The following is a 12508-nucleotide window of genomic DNA, read 5'->3' on the forward strand; positions in this document are numbered from 1 at the left end:
GGGTCAGGCACTCACCTTTCACGGGGCTCCATCGTCTCACCTGTAGATTGAGGCCCTTTGGATTTTAATTCCTGGACTCTATAGAGTCCGGCCCTTTGGTTTGAGCCAAAACACCCATATTCTGCAGAGTTCCCAGGCTACAATTTGAGATCAGATATCCCGAGCTGTAAAACCAAAACCAGGGGTTACTTTAATGAATGTGACTGCACTTTGGGGTAGGGGGTGGTAATCGAGTACTAGGTCATTCATCAAAGTCTTCCCCTAAGGGAGCTGGCATGTTCCATAAATCCCCCCAGCTACCCTAGATGAATAATTTTACACTGAAAGCAAGTAATCATGAATCTGCCTCTAAATCTCGTCTTTAAATCCACACTCAAAAGTTGACAGACTGTCCGTCCTCCTGAGTCAGACGCCACTTATCAGCCTATATATGGTCAGGCCACTCAGTATGGCTGTTCTCTTGTTCCCTGTACGTCCCCTGCTTGACCAGTCCCTGCTTTGCCTACACCCTACTCACAGGACCGTGCTTGGCCCCTGCCCCTTAGGCCAGAGCTGCCCCACCTGTTGGTTTATTAAAGGGAGACATCTGCCCTCGTGATGATTGTTAACCTGAGGGGCTGTGGGCTCCTGGTTTCCCTGGTAACGGATGAGCCCACCTCATGTTTATTCCCTCTATAAATGGTAGCCTCCTTCTCCCCCGCCGCTTGCAGAGACTCTTGCCATGTCCTGTGTGTTCTGTGCTGTACACAGCGGGGGTGTTGCTCCAGGACCCTTTGCTTCTTACGTCTAAGTTCCCCCATCCAGTAAACCATCGGTGCCACTGTCGCTCTTTCTTCCGTCTCGCAGCTGGGTAGCGACAGAGCTTGCGGGGTGCAGCCGCACAGCCCGTGACCGGCAAGGAAAGCCCAAAGCTGGTGCTTCTCGCTCATGGCCTGCTTCTCAATGCCCTAACTCAAGCCCATCTCTGTAGAGAAAGGCAGCGGTAGCATCCACTGAGGAACGCTTCATGGTTTAGTCGGCAGGGCCAGTATATCTGCCGACCCAAGGGTGTGGGACTCAAGTCCGTGGGCAGACAGCAAAACAGAAGTGGTGTTGGCCATCGATGCTTTGAAAATTCTACACACATCAGTTCAGTAAGTTATCACGGTTAGCATAAAATGTTAAGACTATGAAGACTGGTCTGCCAGCTGCCGGGTCCCAAGGTAAAGTGAAGCCCCATTTCACGATGAAGCGGTCATCGTGAAAATGCCAGTTAATAAGGTGAAGTCATGCCAAGAACGGTTACGGCTGAAAAATATGAGGGTTGCTGTTTTAGAGAACCGTGACCTTCCATGAGGTGTTGACATAAACACCCCAAGGACGTGTCCTGAGCAAGGACGGGACGCTGCAAAGCCCACTGAAGTGTAAGGATACAGGTGTGTGACGTGTGGCCATCAGCCGTTGGTGGAGTGCCCGGCCCACCACCTGACATCACCGTCAGACACCTGGCAAAACGCGAGCACACCCCGACATCGTGGCACATTCAGGCTGTTTATTGACTTACCGCTGGCCTTGCAAGTCCAAGGCGGTTTCAGGAACCTCATCGTCATGGCCGAGATGAAGTTTGTTTGTCCCATGAGTTGGTGCTATGTGGATGGCCTTTTTTCTTTTTTTAACATCTTTATTGGGGGTATAATTGCTTTACAATGGTGTGTTAGTTTCTGCTTTATAACAAAGTGAATCAGCTATACATATACGTATGTTCCCATATCTCTTCCCTCTTGCGTCTCCTTCCCTCCCACCCTCCCTATCCCACCCCTCTAGGTGGTCACAAAGCACCAAGCCGATCTCCCTGTGCTATGCGGCTGCTTCCCACTAGCTATCTATTTTACGTTTGGTAGTGTATATATGTCCATGCCTCTCTCTCGCCCTGTCACAGCTCACCCTTCCTCTCCCCATATCCTCAAGTCCATTCTCCAGTAGGTCTGTGTCTTTATTCCTGTCTTACCCCTAGTTTCTTCATGGGGATGGCCTTTTAAAAAAAGGTTATAGTTTATACTTTGTTTCTGTTTCCTAAGGCTCTACCCAACTTTTTGTTACAAATTTTCCCCCCACTTAAATCTCAGGTGAACGAATGATCATGTTTATATCCTTCATCATTGACCATAGATTCAGTAATTGAAGGGCTTACAGATGATCCTAGATTCAATAATTGAAGGGTATACAGTTGATGATAGTCGATAATTGAAGGGTTTACAGACAATCATAGATTCCATAGTTGAAAGGTTTACAGATGATCACAGATTCCACAGTGGAAGGGTTTACGGATAATGATCATAGATTCAATAGTTGATGGGTTTACGGATGATGATGATAGATTCAATAGTTGATGGGTTTACAGATGATGATGATAGATTCAGTAGTTGTCAGCATTTTGCCATATAGGCTTTATCCATCCAGAATCAATGGCCGTCTTATAGTGTCTTTCATGAAGCAGTTCATCCCACAGTGGGTGCCAGAGTCCTTCAGAATCTAGAGGAAGAGAAGCCGCGTGAAGCTAGTGTACAGGTGTGTGCTTTAGGTGTTGGCTCAGTGTTAATAATGTGCCCTAAAGTGCCTGGAGCTGGGCTCCCCCTGAACCCCAGAGGATGGATGTTCCTTATCATGGAGTGACTATAACTTGCTGCTACCAGCAGGTGTCCGTCATAGCTTTTGAACCAATGTATCTGACTAGACTTGGAAATGGAATCTAGCGTTAGCTCAGAACTTTGACCCCCCCGCCCCGCCCAGGTCCTTTTACCTGTAACCAGGGGAAATAGTCTTTTCACAAACACAGCCTGTTACAGGTGGGATGGGTAGGAAAGTGCTTTGAACAACAGTGAATGCCTGTGGGATGTGTAAGCGTCCTGGGGTTGCTTTACGGATGCTGGTTTAAGACAGGGTAGAAATGAGGAAATTTGGGACAACCTGCAGATAGGAGAAAGGTGGGTGAGTTCTTGATCAGCTCTAGCTTTCCTCCATTTCTCCCTCCCTGTATTCTAGGAGGTGGGTACACTGGGGATACCCATCCATTGTTGGAGAAGGCTGCTTGTTCTGGGTTGAAGAGTGATACCCTCTCCCCAACCCCTGCTGCCAATCAGTTATTGGCAGAACCTTGGAATGCGACCTTATTTGGAAGTAGGGTCGCTGAGGATGTACATAGTAAAGGTGAGGTCCCACAGGAGTCAGGTGGGCCCCGATCCAGTGCGGCTGTGTCATTATAAAGAGACTCATAGAGCCTTGCGGAGGGAGAATGATGGGAAGATACATGGCGAGAACTGCACGTGCTGATGCAGGCAGAACTTACAGTGGCGGGTCTACAAGCCCAGAAACACCAGGGGTTGCTGGCAACCGTAGTCAAGCTGTATATCTTACTCAATTTGTTTTCACATTTACAGTTTTTATAGAGGTTGATAATTATAATAGTTTCCCACAGCTCTTTATTTCCAGTTCTTTTTTTTTTCTTTTGGCCACGCCTCGAAGCTTGTGGGATCTTAGTGCCCCCGCCAGGGATCGAACCTGCGCCTCGGTAGTGGAAGCTCAGAGTCCTAACCACTGGAACACCAAGGACTCCCTCTTCATTTCCAGTTCTTCGTGAAACTTCTGAATTCCCCAAGACTCTTGCTAGTTCCCCAGGAGAAACCTTCAGAACTTGTCGTACAACTAATTGAAGACATAAATGCAGCAAACATTTAGTGAGATCCCCCTTCTGTCTGCTGCTACACACAGCCTTTTGGACAATGGGAAGTACAAAGAAGATGTGGCCTCCATGGGGAGAATGGCTCAGTTGATTTAGGGAGAGAAGATGTAAATGTGCTCAAAAATGGAGACTCAGGGGCAAAATCGTTCACCCAAGATCGTCCAAGTTATTAAACAGGACCTCCCTGTGCTTGATTCCATAGTTAAAGGTTTTACTAGGATAGCACACAGAATAGGTTCTGGGAGATATTAATTGCATCTCCAGTATGCAGTTTTGCAAATGGAGATGTTTTCTTTCTGTAACATATGAGTGAAAACAATTACCTGAGCCTGAGAGCCTTCCATTTCTTGAAGTATCAAATGACCAACTGACCCTTTGAAAATTACAATATTCTTAGAATAGAATGAAGACAGTAACAACCTCCAGAGCAAACCAGAAAATGGCCTGAGTAAGATGAAGACAACACAAATTGAATTTGTTGGCACATTGGAAACTGTCCCCACCCATGGCAAAAAAAGACAGTTGCGTGGTTGTAATTCTTTCCCCTCATTGGGTCAACGTTATTCTGTTTAGCTGATTTATGGAATTTGTTTTGTGTCATAAGTTCATACTCGGCCCCATTTCAGGCATAAATGCCACTTGGCAGTTGGACTGAACTATGAAAAATCCTAACATTTTCGACTGTGGGTTTGAAATCAACCCAGCCTCCCAGCAACATAATTGAGTCTCCACCCTGGGAGACAGGGAAATACCACGTGGCTTTTGTTGCTTTTGAAGGGGCTTCTGTGAATTAGGGGTGCAGCTGTCTAATTTGGTCTGATTCCAGATGTCGTTGATATATAGTGACATCTTGGCAGTCACTCTGATTAAATTCCCAGGATTTCCACAGTTGAATATCGATACACAATTTCTTATCTGAAGTCCTTGGAGCCAGGACTCCAAGGACTGGAGCTTGGAATTGAGTTATGCATGCTTTAGAAGGTAACAAGTGCCTTTTCTGTAGCTCATAGGACCCCCTCAGCAGGTGGTGGCAGCACTCTGAAATCAAACGTGTTAATATTCCTGCCGAAAAATGTATGACTATTTCTCCCAGTGGGATACATGAAGACAACTGCTCTGATAGTTACACTGTATTCAAATACTGGTAAATTAAATTGTATGAGGATAGACCATCAACACCTTGGGCACTTCCTGTCTCTAAGGAAAGCATGAGATGTAGGCAAGTCAAAGTAAGAAGTAGCTGTACACGAACCCGTAACATATGTCCATGATCTCTGGATGCTCGAGTACCTTTGCGATGGGGTGCCTTAGAGTCAGCCTAGTACTCTCATCCTGTACTATTTGGCCAAGCGGTGATGGTTAGGGAATAGGGTCTACAGGGACCAAATGGTCATGTGAAAATCGACCCTCCCAGGGACTTCTTTTATTACAGTCTGTCTTGTCAATCTAGTGTCCTTTCTGAGTGGTCTCTCTTGTGGAGCGAATTTGCCATAATCTCTGGTTCTTGAGGCCAAGAATTAACAGATCACATATCTTAGCCATATCTGGGTCAGGGGTCGGCCAACAGTTTCTGTATAAGACCACATACATGGTAAATATTGTTGGCTTTGCAGATCATATGGTCAGCTGTGCAATGACAGGGCAAAAGCAGACATAGACGGTACATAAATGAACGTGTGCACGGCTGCGTTTCCAATAACACGTTATTTACAAAAACAGGTAGTGGGCTGGTTTGACCCGGGGGTCATAGTTTGCCAACCCCTGTTCTACGTGATTTTTTTTTCCCACTGTAGTTCACAATTCTGTGATCATGACCACCACTGTTAACTCTGCCCTTATCAGTATACAACCAACGTAGAATGGAAGAAAATGTTTATCTGCTCTTCATGGAATACAGAAACCCATGGTTTGATAGATTTCATATCAAAGAAGAAATAAGTACCTGAAGTGTTCCATTTCACAAGAAGTGTGTGAGAGAGCACACTAGAAACTATATTATTTTACAGTTTTGTTCTAGCCTGGCTTGTCTACTCTTGGTATGCTGGTGCTTGGACTACTCGGGGAATATTTCTTAGAAAACCCTTCCTGTGTGGGTGAGGATGAAGAGGTGATTTGAGTTCACATTGCCATCGTCTTGGCTGTTTTTTCACGACCATCAACCTAAGCTAGAAGACCTCTCTCCCACAGCTTGTAAGGGTTTCTCTGGGATTATAGCTTAGTGGCAAGATAGGGCTGTTTTCATCCGTGTTACATGTATTTTCAGGACTAAAGTTCTTATCAGCTTCTGTCTTTCATGGAGCCCCAGGAAATAGATCCTGGGACCAGATCTGCAAACCTATGGCAAAACCATCGGTCGAATTTCATCCACTGACCTTTTCATCCTTTTCATCTGTTTACCATCTTTCTAGACCATCTTCTTCAAGTAAGAGTCCTCCGAGGCTGACCTTATCTGATAACCATGCTTCCGGGCTATTGCTAATGACAAATACCTTCCTTCTTTCCTCTCACTGTTACTCACGAGGTGTCTTAACTTCCTTTTGCTGCTTTCCCAGTGCACTTGAGCCTAGTGTTTCATGACAGTGCAGCATGATACTAGCAAACAGCTGAGGCACGAGGGCTGAGACAAGACGGATGCCTCATCGGTTCAGGTTGGGTTTCGCTGCCAAATAAAAAACAAAATGTACAAAAATCTTTCGGTTTCCAGGGCTTTTGGTGTCTCGCAATCAAGGACAAGGAACAGTGGGTTCTAACTCCGCCCTTGCACCACTGTCGTGATTTTCAGTGTTGTACAACTAAAACCTCATTTGGAGAGGGGATGAGAATGATGAAAAAAATGACCAAGTAAATGACAGTTGCGACGATCAGATAAGCAGTGGGAAGGGTCACGGAGCATGCTTACTGTTAACTCACGAACTAAATCAAAATATAGGTTCCTAATAATAAAGCAGACCTAACCCCCTGATCTTCAATTTTCTTGTTCTGTGGCTATAACTTGGGTTATAAATTTCGTCTCCAGAGACTTTTATTTTCACACAACTTATCACAGTCATAGTGGAACTACCACTCACAATTGGCTGTGCGTGACTGTTGGAACACACTGGTGTGACACGCCCCCTCCAGCCCCATCCACGTTTTTGCCAATCTCTGGCATCACACCGGGTTTAATGATGACCAGACTGATTATCTAAAGCAGTTTCTCAACCTTGGCGCTAGCGATGTTTGAGACCAGCTCGTTCTTTGCGGTGCGGGACTGGGTTGGATGCGTGTTTGTGGTTGGCAGTGGGAGAGGCTGTTCTGTGCATCATAAGGTAATTAGCAGCATCCCTGGCCTCTCCTCACTGGATACCAATAGTATCCACACATTTGCGAGAACGAGAAATGTCTCTAGACATCGTCCAGTAGCCCCTGTGGGGCAAAATCGCCCCGGGTGAGAACACGCCAGCGTTATTTTGAAAAGTGTGCTCTGCGCATGGACCATTAGACTTTCCTATGTGTGTGTTCCTCCTGCAGGTATAGTCCCTGGTGGCAATACCACTGTGAGAGGCATTGTGACTTAATCCCTTTAGACGTGTTTGTTCCTCTCCATAAAGTATCAAATGCGGGTCAAAGGGCTTCCATGCTGATCTCTTAAAATCTGTTTCCTGTCAATAAAAGGTGTGCGCACAAGAAAGGAAAAATGATGATGTGGGTCTTCCCTGCCCTGCAAGGGGCGTCACCCACGTGTTCAAATCTGCGTCCTTACGATCTTAATCTTGCCAATTAATATCCTGGAGAGAGGGCAGAAGAGGTGACCATGCCCAGAGATTCCTTCATTCCTGAAGACAGAGGCGAAGGGTCAACACTGATAGCACACCATTCCTTTTCTAAAATTTTTTTCTAACTTTTATTAATTTTTATTGGAGTATAGTTGATTTTAAATGTTGTGTTAGTTTCAGGTGTACAGCAAAGTGAATCAGTTATACATATATATCCACTCTTTTTCAGATTCTTTTCCCATATAGGTCATTGCAGAGTATTGAGTAGAGTTCCCTGTGCGGTACAGTAAGTCCTTCTTAGTTATCTATTTTATACATAGTAGTGTGTGTATGTCAGTCCCAAACTCCTAATTTACCAGTTCCCCCCCGTGTTTCCCCTTTGGTAACCATAGACTTGATTTCGAGATCTGCACATCTGTTTCTGTTTTGTAAAAAAGTTCATTCACTTATATGTGGAATCTAGTTTTAAAAATGGAACAAATGAACTTTTTTTACACCATTTGTTTTCAGTAGAACCTAAGATGGAAAGCCATGCCAGAAGATTGATGACAGTTTCAAATGCCATCTCTGGGGGGAAAATATTTCTGGGGTACTGACTGAACCCAAGAAATTGTTGCTGGGAGCTGAACTTCAATAGAGCAAGACTTAGATTGACAAAAATCTATGGAATAGTAATTTTTCTCTAACGTAGCATTCTCTTGTGAATATTATTTTTTTTTTTTTTGCGGTACGCGGGCCTCTCACTGTTGTGGCCTCTCCAGTTGCAGAGCACAGGCTCCAGATGCACAGGCTCAGCAGCCATGGCTCACGGGCCCAGCCGCTCCACGGCATGTGGGATCCTCCCGGACCAGGGCACGAACCTGGGTCCCCTGCATCGGCAGGTGGACTCTCAACCACTGCGCCACCAGGGAAGCCCCTTGTGAATATTATTTACCAAGTGAGATTATGCTTCCTATTTTAAAAGGGTAAACAATAGATTTACACAAGAAATTGCTCCATGGGACATGCTAGTTTTTGTCTAAATGTCAACAATTTGAAAAAATATGTATATATATTCTTCAGGTTGAAGGGCATTGAGTTGGCTTTTTTTGAACTCATTTTCAAGTCGTGGGTGGGGCTCTATACCAGAAATCGAAAAACTTTTTCTGTAAAGGGCCAGATAGTAAAACATTTTCAGCTTTTCAAGCCAAACAATCTTTGTCGCAACTACTCCACTCGGACTTTGTAATATAGGGGCCAACAGGTAATAAGTAAATGAATGGGTGTTCCAGTATTTTTGGACTTTGCTTATGGACCCTGAAATATGAATTTCATGGACTTTTCACGTGTCACAAAAATGTCCTTTTTTCAACCGTTTAAAAATGTGAAAACATTCTTACTTGGCTCCAAAAGCAGATGGGGGCACAGTCCCCTGCCCCGTAGTCTGTGACCCCAGCTCTGCTGGGAAAATATTTAGCGAGAGCTTGCTATGACAAAGAATTAGCCCTGACCTGTTGACTCTTAGAGCCTGTGGGAAGGACAGATACCAAATAAAATGAAACCAAATAAATAGACTATTGCAAATAGTGACAACTGCTATCGAGGGGGGAAGAAAAAACAGGGCTAGGATTTGCCAACCATGGGGCACATGCTTTATAAAGATTGTATAAATCACAGGGGGCTTCTCTGAGGTGGTGGCCACTCAGCTGACACCTGTGGATGAGTAGGAGTTGGGCAGAGCATGGAAAGAAGAAAACACGCAGGAGGAGGAGTCCCCTAGGCCAGAAAGCGCTCGTTTCATTGAAGTGTTTCAGAATGTGGTGGTTCGGTGTCCAATTTTTCTTCTTGGATGAATTCACAGGATGAGCCTGGTGCACCCTGTTTCTGTCTGCTGAGAGGCACCCACCATCCCCGTTGCTGCTCACGGCGGTCTCGGTAACATAAGGTCTGGAGGACCGTCGCCCAAGGCCATCTGAAATTGTTGTCACTGTAAGTACCAGAAGCGCGTGGACGGATACTTTGGCTCTGGGAATATCTTGGCCTATTCACAAGACGCTCTCGTCGCCTTGACCACGTGCATTGTCTGCGTCCAGTGGGTATTTGGTGCCCTTTATAACGGTGTTTTGGGACATTACCATATTGCAGGGGTGACATCAATTTGGAGCCGCCCCAGCTCTCCTTTTCCTTCAGACACGACTTCCCAACAAAAGGTCACTTTGTTAAAGGGGAGAAGGAATGGGGACAAACATGTTTTCCTGGAGAAGAGCTGTCCTGGGCCCATGTACATGAGGGCATGTACACTAGTCAGCAGTAATAATCAGCGTGTCTCAGAGAATTTAGGGGTGGAGTTTTCTCAGTGTGTGTCGGCCTCATCACCCAAGGCACAGCACAAGCTTTCTTCCTGCAGGCTGCCCCTGGTTCAGGTGAGTATGTGTGTGTGTGTGTGTGTGTGTGTGTGTGTGTGTGTGATATTGCTGGGGACAGGATGAAGGAAGCAACTTTCAAAGACCTTGCAGGTGACATTCCCTGCTAGACACCCTACTCTCAGACAGAGGCTGCATCTTGATGATACTCTGCCATTATGATGTCAGGGGGGCACTGTGGGGCATTCAGTGTCCCCACCACCACCAGCAGCAGGCTTGGAGGAATGGGCACGGAAATGCTGTCAGACAAGATATGGTTCGCGTTGGTATGCAAAGGCTCCCAGAGGTGGAACCGTGTGGAGTCAGGGAGACCCAGACTTTGGATCCCAACTCCCCACCTGCTGGTCTCGTTCTCAGGAAGAGGATTAACCTTCCTGCGCCCGGGTTTCCTCTGTACAATGGAGATGCACAGGACAGGTTCCCAGGGCGGTTATGAAAAGTAAAGGATGCCCTTTGTTTGGGAGAAGTAGGTTAAGTACCTGATGATCCTGCCAGCCAAGGTGATGGGGTGCAGACAGATGTAACCATCTTCACAATGCAGCTTGGGACTCTGGGGTTACCGACGACAGCCCTTCTCCCGCCGCAGGGTGGCTTTGCCCTCCGGAGGAGGTTGGCAAATTCTGGAGGCATTTTGGGTCTCATAACTTTGGAGGAGCTTGGCTCCTGGCATCCAGGTGGTGGAAGCCAGGGATAGTGTTCACCCATCCCGCAATACACAGACAGCACAGAACCGAGCGTTACCCTAGCCTCCAACGTCACGGGTGCCACGTGGAGAAACCCTGACCCGTACAACAAGAGATTTAACTTAATCCTCTCTTTCTTCTTAGAATATTCAGTGGTCTTCTACTTTGAGGGATTAGAGTTGGAATACAAATTAAAGAGAGGAAAAAGACAATCACCTTTTAGGATTTTTTTTTTTTTTCTGTTAAATTTAAACAGAGAAGCACAGGGTTCTCATCCTGGAGCAAACATCCACAGAGGCTTAGAGCCGTGCCTTGTGTTCACTCTTAATGCTGAGCAGCTTAAGAGGTTCATTTTCTATTGTGATTTCTGTAATTTCTGTTCTTCAAAAGGATCGTGTGTTCCTTTTCTCTTTCAGAAACAAACTTTTGGGGGTTTTAAGGAATCTTTTCTAAAGTTCTTGTTAATGCAGGAGCTGGCTTTGATTTGTGACCCAGCTTTCAAAACCTGAAGCACCTGCTAAGTAGAGTCTTATTATAATTCCGCTGCAAGACCACTGTATGTTGCAGGGAAATGCTTCGAGTAATATGTTTTTGGGGTTGTTTTAGTCTAGAGGGAGATTGACATTCTTTGGACCCAGCTAGAAGAGCTCAGGAGAAAATGGACAGAGTCAGTAGCTAATTCAAAGGACGCAGCTGCAAAAGAGTCATGATTCATTCATGGTAAATTAATACAGCATGCATTAGCCTTTTGTAACCATCGATGCAAAGGGAGAGTCTTTCAGTGGGGGCTGAAATATCTGTTCCTAAATGCCTGATAACAATATCCATTGGATCTTACCAGCATAAAGGCGTCCTCACAGGGTATTTTAATGTACTTCACCATCTGGAGTTTGGGGTTCTTATATCTAAAACTTTCCCTTTCCTTAAGTGGAAAAGACTTTAATGATAATCAAGGAAATACTTGGATCTTGTCTCTGGTATTTCTAATTCGTTCCCATCCAGGAAAAAAAAAAGGTTTAGGGATGTTGAAGCTGTCTCATGAACTAAAAAGGAAAACAGGAGGAAATCTGCTTGTTATGAGATGTCGTTTTCTTTGACGGGACCTGCCAGCAGTCTGTTGCTCACTCTGCTATTTTGTGTGTCTCAGAGAAACTGACGGAGAGAAGGTTCGTTAAGAAGTAAATTGGGACATAAAATAGAGCAATCTGTGGCTGTACTCTTAACCAAGACCCCCAAGAGTGGGGCACCTTGCTGTCACGTACCTCCTCATAGGAGGTAACAAGAAGGGCACCAAAAAACCGGTGTAATATCCCTGACAGAAAGGTTCAACCTGCATCTGTACAGGAGGAAATAGACAAATCCAGACATACTACATTGTCTATAAGACAATTGAACCTGGATTCTAACCCCCAAAAGTCAGTGTCATGCAAAACCAAGAAAGGTCAGGGGTGAGGGAATGGTTCCAGATTTCAAAAGACCAAGAAACATAAGGGTATCTGAATCTCAAATGGATCCTGGATTGGAAAAAAGACCCAGGTGGTACAATTATTTGGGGACTGTGTAGGAGGTTTGTTGATTGAATCAGTGTTACTCTTCCTCGTTTTCATGGTAGCGAGGTCGGGGGAAAACTATCCTTACTCTAGGAGACCCGGGCCAAACTACTTAGGGGGTGAAGCGTCATCCTGTATGCAGCTCCCTCTGAAATGTCATGATCCACAAATACGAGTACATGCCTTATTCTTTTAAAATCTTCTGATGTAGAAAAAATGTATGATGTATGCTTAGGTCCCTCTGTGTGTGTACACACGTGTGTACACATAGAGACAGAAAGCAAGCAAGCATGTCAACAGTTAGCCGTCCTAAGTGAAGGAGTATACCTGGGTTTGTTTTTATTCTTTCAACTATTTTGTAAGGTTGAATAGTTTCCAAAAAACGATTTTTGGGAGAAAT

At 45.3% G+C, this 12508-nt stretch overlaps 1 protein-coding gene across 2 annotated transcripts in view; it reads left to right on the plus strand.

Annotated features, from left to right (window-relative positions):
* The window catches only part of STS (steroid sulfatase), a 183770-nt gene that overhangs the window by 45369 nt on the left and 125893 nt on the right, over positions 1 to 12508 (plus strand). For both annotated transcript variants that reach the window (XM_027095477.1, XM_027095478.1), the window contains exon 2: positions 9314 to 9441. The gene's annotated coding sequence lies outside the window, so the exon portion shown is untranslated. The remainder of the gene's footprint in view (positions 1 to 9313; positions 9442 to 12508) is intronic.

This window comes from Aethalodelphis obliquidens, unplaced genomic scaffold (assembly GCF_003676395.1).
Source record: "Aethalodelphis obliquidens isolate GAN/ISIS:26980383/991018 unplaced genomic scaffold, ASM367639v1 scaffold91, whole genome shotgun sequence".
Taxonomy (NCBI): domain Eukaryota; kingdom Metazoa; phylum Chordata; class Mammalia; order Artiodactyla; family Delphinidae; genus Aethalodelphis; species Aethalodelphis obliquidens.